Consider the following 7,327-nt stretch of genomic DNA (forward strand, 5'->3'; position numbering starts at 1 on the left):
GTATTAAATGGAAAAAAGAAGTTGCAAGGTAATGAAAAGCACATCTTGTTTGTGCAGGAAAAACACATGTAATTCCGTGGTGAGAAAACTGAAGGGGTGTAGATACTCAACTCATTTTATTTTGGGGATTGGGAGGTGGGGGAAAAATTTTTTGAAAGGAAGAACAAATTTGTCCAGGCCTGTTTACAGCTTCTGGTGGGCTTCAGAGAGCCTGTTTGATGACTGCTGGGGGCACTGCCCACTGGCTGCCCACGTGAAGCAGGCCCCCAACCTGGGTGTCCCAACAGCGAGAGAAAAGCAGGTGAACTCTTGTCCCCTCCACCAAGGCCAGGCAGGACCTGTGTGCTTGGTGAGAATTTTGAAAAGGGTAGTTGGCATCTCCCTTGCCACTGTGGGACCAGAGTGAGGAGGAACCACAGCCCCAGACCCCCTGTGTGGCCTGGTCTCAACCCTGGACCCCAGCAGCATAGGGTGTAAGGATGGTGATCAGAGTAACCATAACTGAGAATAGCTTCTTGTACCAACTCCTGCCAGGAAATCTCCCAGGGTAACCACCCACACTCCAAACAAAACTGCCTGTGACAGCAGGCCCCCTTGGTAACAAGGGGGAAACTAGGGAAGATTTTTTTCCCCCTGCCTCAGTGAGATGCCATCTGCGGGTGGGCCAGGCCCAGCTGCCGCACCCTCCCTGCGTTCTGGGAAAACTGATGACTCTCATGTGACCCTCATCCCAGAAGGGCGAGTCTGTGGCAAGCCCAGGCTTGTTCACAGGGCTGCTCAGCCGCCCTCTTCTGCCACGGAAGGATTCTGGCAGCTCACTCTTCCCCAAGATCTGCCTCATCTGTCTTGTCCTGACAACATTTCCAGCGGTGGGTTGGAGAGACTTGGCCTGAAAAAACTGCGGAAAGAGGGAATTGCCTGTTAGAATGTTCTAGAAAGGCTAGGAGGTGTGTGTAATACTAAGCAAGTGCTTTTGCTGCTGCGTCACAGTACCAGGCCTTTATTTATCTACAAGGTGCCTGAGAGGAGGTTGTCCCTGCTGTCTGTCTGCTTCCTGGGCCCAACCTGATGTCCTAGTTTTCTGTTTTCTACCTCTGGCTAATAGTCTCCCTCATTCACACATGTCATTTCTAAATCCCAGAAACAAACTATCTTAGATTTTATTTTTCAAAAGAGCAGGAGTAGGTGGAATTAGCCACACACAAAGCATTAGGATTCTATAAAGCTTAGGACTCTCCAACGCAAAAGGAACTAAGGCCCTTCTTTGTGTCCCTGTGTCTGGTGTAGCCTGGCCGCACATTCCATTTTCAAGGACAAAGTCACCCAATTTCAGTGGGTCTTGGTTTAGAAGCTCTCCTGGCCTCTGAGTTCCACACAGCTAGTTTTCTCTGGAGATTTAATGTATTTGAGGGGAGATGAGGGTGGAAAACCACATCCTGCCGTAGGGGAGCTGAGGCAGTGCTCACAGTAAGGTGGACAAATGTGGAACTTGGGTTCTGCCTCTTTCTCTGCAAATAAGGCTAAAAATAACTCCATCCTCACAGAGCGGGAGGGCAGGGTGGCCAGTGCATCAGCAGATTTCTCTGGATCAAAACAAGCTGTTCCAGGAAACAGCAGTAAACAAGAGGACCTTGGGTCCCTGGGTGGGGCTGGGTGGTGATAGATCTGCCCCACCCCCAGGTGGGTGGCCGAAGCCTGCTCTTTCCTGGGCAGTCCACTTAGGGCCTCAGAATTGGAGGGGAAAGGACAGGAAGCCCCCCTTGGGCAACATCTGGATTTCAGGGGCAGGGCGGGGGCTCCAAGTCCTTTCTCACAGCCATGGTCGCCTCCCCATCTTGTTCTGAAGCCCACTTAGCTCTGTTGTTTCCAAACATGCACACCAGCGTGGGCAAGGACCCAAGAGGGAGAAGAGGGCTGAGAAAGGGATGGACTTCATGTTCAAGATGGGTAGGATGATGGCAGTATTGTTGCCACCAGCGAATGTGCCAGAACCTGCGCCTATCCCCCACAGCTCCAGAGCCGCGGCTTCTGGGTCACCTTGGGCTCTCCGGTCACAGGAGACCTTCGGCTGGGGCCTTTTCCCTCTGAGCCCTGAGCCCCTGGTTTCAGGGCCTGGGTGAGGAACTGCGCAGTCATGGTGTGCTGGCCCGGAGCCCTTCCTGCCCTGGCTGGTCTCACCGCAGCCCTGGCAGGAACAGCAGCCTGGAACTCCCCGCCTAGTCCCCACTGGCTTCCCCTGCCCTGGCAAGAAGCTAGCCTCAGCCTGGGCTCCAGCCTGGTCGCACACCCCCCCACCCCATGACCCTCGGCAGGCCCTCAACCTCTCCCAGCCTGCTCTCCTCGTTCCCACTTCCTAATTCTGATAAAAACTCTTCTGCCTGGAAGTGCTTCACCAAGTGGCCACCTAGCTGAGCCCTCCCTCAGCGCCTTCCTGCCTCTGCCCAGAGGCCACCTTCTCTGTGAGCCCCCCACCCCGCCCCCTTGGGATTTCAGCTCCTGGAGGAAGGGGTTTCTGTCTGTTTTGTTTTTCACTGGATCTCTGCATCTGGCAGTCCCTGAAGTGGTCCTGGCGTGGAACAAACCTCGTTAAATGTGGTGACCAAACAATTATGTTTTGTAAAGTTCACTGTACACTTTGAGGCTCTCAGGAAATATTTGTGATGTTTGTGGACTGATTGAAGGAAGGAAATGAGTTCCCAGGTCAGCAGCAGGCTCACAAACTCGATGATAGGCCCAGTTCGGGGGCCTGTCCAACCCCATGCCCCCAGAAAGGGGGGCTGCTCGTACAGAGTGTGTTGCAGCTAAGGAAACCAGAGGAGCCTCTCTCAGCCGAAGCTGGGAGAAGGCGTTCGAGGGAGAAGGCATCAGGAGTGGCTACTCCCTGACCCTGGTTTATAAGGCAGAGAAGGATGTGGGCTGGGCCACCTTCATTTCATGCTCTCATTTTGGGGGCCCATGTGTGTTAAAAAGAGAGAGGGGGAACAAGGAGGGCATTCTAAGTTAGGAGAGAATTTCTCACACGTGGGATTTATGCCTCCTTTGAGGGTGGTAGGCCTGTGGCTCTGGGTCCCTGAAGCCCTTCCCTGGCCATTGCTGGGCAGGTCCGACTGAGAGCCTCCCCACTCCTAGGGCCAGGCTTCAGGCCTCAGGCCTCGGGCCATGCCTCCAGGAAATAACTTTGATGGTGCCACTCTCCTGCCTCCAGGTCTTTGGGACTTCCTACCACATACAAGGCCTCTGGTGCCCAGCCCTCCCCCTAGCTCCCCCCCCACCTTTCCCTGAGCCTTGCCTCCTCCCTGGAGCTCGCACAGCCCTTCTCCTGCCACCTCCTTACTGTCTCCTGGTCACATCCCTGTGTCCTAAAGCCCCAGCTCCTAGGTGCTCACCAAACTCCCTTGTTCCCCACCCCCTCCATGCTGAGCACTTGTGTCCCTGCTCCCCAGGCCCCACCCACCAGCAGAGGGAAGGCCTGTGGAACGAGGGACTCGGTCCCACAAGCCTTCTTGCCTCCTCTCCCATTGCTGCCCCACCAGTGGCCCCCAGACCTCCTCAGCCAGGTCCACTGTTGCTGACTAAGGAAGTCCCAGCTTTCGTAGGCCTGTGTCCATCTTGCTAGCCTCACCCCAAGCCCCACCACCAGGAGTCTTGGCGATGGCTCCTTGGGTCAGGAACCGGGCAGTGCTGACCCCCACCACTTCCCATGCCTGGGTCTGCACAGTCCCCCAAGAAACCCTCTCCCTTCTCTGGGGCCCGCGTGTAGCCCCTGATGCCCGAGCCCACTTCTGCTACCATCTCTGCTGATGGGACCGTCTTCAGGCCAAAGCCTCCACTTGCCCACACAGTGACCCCACTGGACAACAACCAGTGGGTTGTTCAGACTGCTCTTGAACCTCTGAAGGAGACTTTGCTGTTCTGACCCTCCCTGGCCTGCCAGAGTGGCATCCGTGGGAGAGGTGTGTGTGATGCCCGGCTTCTGTTGCAGAGCGAACCCCTCTGAGTGCTTCCATCGGGCCCTGGAGGTTGCTGACCTTGATGCTGTGAGGGAGGCCTGGGCTCTTCCTGGCCCAGAGAGTCAGCAGTCACCACCCCCTCAACATCAAATGCCAAGATCAAAAGGGCAGGGGACACAGAAGTCTTGGGAAGAGCTGGGACTCTTATTTTCCCACTTGCAAATTATACCTATGACAAGTAGTTTAAAATAGCTGGAGGCCTCCGTGGTGGGGGAGGGGAGGTGTGAGAGAGGGCTGGACTGCTGGGAAGGGGGAGGGGTGGGGACTGTCAGCTTCCTTAGGCAAGGGGCGGGGCGGGGCAGGAGGGAGGTGACTAGCTCCGTGGTGTGCGCCCCTCACTTAATGGATTCCCCCAAATAGCCTCAGTTTAAAATATTTTGACTCGGTTGTCATTTCACCAAAAAACAAAAGAAATTCCAAAGCAGAATCCTGATCTTCGGAAAATATGGGTCCTCACACCAACTGGAGAACCCAAGGGGAGCTCTGTATCTGGTGCTCTTGGAGGTCCAGGACCCCAGATCATGCACCAGAGGAAGGTTGCGGCGATCAGGAGCCAGCGCGCCGGTTCTGAGATTGGCTGGGCACGCAGCTTCAGACCCAAGGCCCCAGATTCTGCCCTGCTGCATAGATCCAGGCAGGAGGTGCCAGCTCACCACCTCTGCAGGGAGAGGAAGGGGCGGCCTCAACTGCCCCCTGCTGGCCACAGCCAGACCAGCAATGTAGGGCAGTGACCATGGCTGACTCCCCTCCAAACTGCCACCCACCCCGAATTGTCAACTGGTTGGGGGCAAGAAAAGCAGCAGACCTTGGGGCACCAGACTTGCTGCTTAAAACTGAAGTCCTAGGGCAGGTGGGGGTAACGTTCTGGAGTAACGGAAATATAAGCAAAAATAAACAAAAGGGGATCTAATTAAACTTAAAAGCTTTTGCACAGCTAAGGATACCATCAGTAAAACGAAAAGACAACCTACAGAATGAGAGAAAATATTTGCAAATGATGCGACCAACAAGGGACTAATTTCCAAAATACACAAACAGCTCATACACCTTAATATCAAAAAAAAAGCAACCCTATCAAAAAATGGTCAAAAAGCCTAAATAGACATCTCTTCAAAGATAGACAGATGACCAACAAGCACATGAAAAGATGCTCAGCATCACTAATTGTTAGAGAAATGCAAATCAAAAACTACAATGAGGTATCACCTCACACCAGTCAGAATGGTCCTCATTAAAAAGTCTACAAACTATAAATGCTGGAGAGGGTGTGGAGAAAAAGGAACCCTCCTACACTGTTGGTGGAAATGTAAATTGGTGCAGCCACTATGGAGGACAGTATGGAGGTTCCTTAAAAAACTAAAAATAGACTTACCATGTGATCCAGCAATCCCACACCTGGGCGTATATACCCAGAGAAAAATATAATTCAAAAAGACACATGCACCCCAGTGTTCACAGCAACACTATTTGCAATAGCCAAGACATGGAAACAACCCAAATGTTCATCAATAGATGACTGGATAGAGAAGATACGGTATGCATATACAATGGAATACTAGTCAGCCATAAAAAAGAATAAAATAATGCCATTTGCAGCAACATGGATGGAACTGGAGATTGTTGTTCTAAGCGAAGTAAGCCAGAAAGAGAAAGAAAAATGCCGTATGATACCATTTACTTGTGGAACCTAGGAAAAAGACACAAATGAACTTATTTGCAAAACAGGAAGAGATTCACAGACATAGAGAACAAACTTACGGTTACCAGGGGGTAAAGGGGGTGAAAGGGATAAATTGGGAATTCAAAATTTGCACCTCTTGGGGAGTGATGGAAATGTTCGCTGTTTTGTGTGGTAGTGGTTTCATTGGTGTATACATTTATCAAAATTCATCAACTTGTACATTTAAAATACGTGTAATTTACTGTACAGGAGCCATACTACAATAAAGGTGTTAAAAAGAAAAAAAGCTGAAGTCCTGATCCAGGGTGGTCCCGACACCCCAGTTCTGGGTGGTGTTGGGTAACCTGACTGCCTTCTCCGAAATGGGCTGATGTGGGCAGGGAGAAAGTGCCAGGTGACGCCAAAGCATCCTCTGGCTTGGAAGAAAGAGGAGCAGTGAGAATCCGTCAGGAGGTCTGCACTTCCTTGGCTCAGGGCTTTCAGTGCTCATCGTCACAGCCAGGCTTTGCTTGGCTCCCCTGCCCTGCCCCCTTGCCTTCTCACTTGGCTCCACTTGTCTCTATCCTAGAACCTTTCAGGCCCCCTCCTCCAGGAAGCCTTCCTTGATCACTCACTTGCAGATGTGTGCAGAGCACTGTGTTCTGCCTTTGTGGGTGATGAGCATCATATTTCCCTCACTAGCCAGAAGAAATAGGTCTTACCATCCCCATTTTAGAGATGAGGAAATGGAGGCCCAGAAAGTGGATCTAATTTGCCTAAAGCTGCACAGCAGGGATGGAGGAGAGTTAAACAATGAGTAGAGTCTTGGCTCTCCTGGAGTGACCGGGTGACCAGCTTGTTCCCAGGGGAACATTGACATCCAGTCTCCTTGGCCAGGGAAAAGGGAATGTGGGCTGGGGTGTGTTGGGAAGCCAAGCTAGGGAGGCAGTTGGAGAGTGTGAGGAAAGGCCAGAGAAGGGAGATTGCAGGGTGCATTCTAGAAACCAGTGGAGCCAGTGTGCCTGGTGGGCAGGGACCAATCCAGGACTTGTGTGGCCTGAAGCTTAAATAAATGTAGGGGCCCCCTTTAAAAAAATAATTATTTAGATCCTACTTTTTCAAATTTCACAAAACCATTGAACACACTGCTAGGCTCTCCCAGGGACTTGGAAGGGGCTCCTGCAAAGTGAGAGGGCGATGAAGCTGGAATTTCATTCATTCCAGTGACTCAGCCTCTGGGCAGGCCCCCGTCTGTGCGCAGAGGGTTGGGGAGGGAGCCCTGGAGTTCAGGCTGCTGCCCTCACTGCCCCATTAGACATTACCGACCACCCTCTGGGAGCCTGGATTTGGGCCGGCGCTGCCTCACAGGGATGCATAAACCAGGGCCCGACCTCAGGGTGGCTGTGGAAGAGGCAGTGGGAAAACACCCGCTTCACAGTCCAGGAAGCTGACTCCGAGCGGACCTTCCAGCAGCTACCTTGCTGGCCGTGCAGAGCCAGGTTCCCCACCAGGATCTGATTCCCAGCGGGGCTCCCTCACCCGGCCCCTTAGACAAGCACCCAAGGGTGCCTGGAATTGGGATCATCACAGGCCCCAGGCCTTCAGGGAACTGAGTGGCTTCCCCATCTTCGCAGCTGCAGGTCCTCCTCCAGGACAC

The sequence above is a fragment of the Camelus dromedarius genome, chromosome 12 (assembly GCF_036321535.1).
Source record: "Camelus dromedarius isolate mCamDro1 chromosome 12, mCamDro1.pat, whole genome shotgun sequence".
Classification (NCBI taxonomy): Eukaryota; Metazoa; Chordata; class Mammalia; order Artiodactyla; family Camelidae; genus Camelus; species Camelus dromedarius.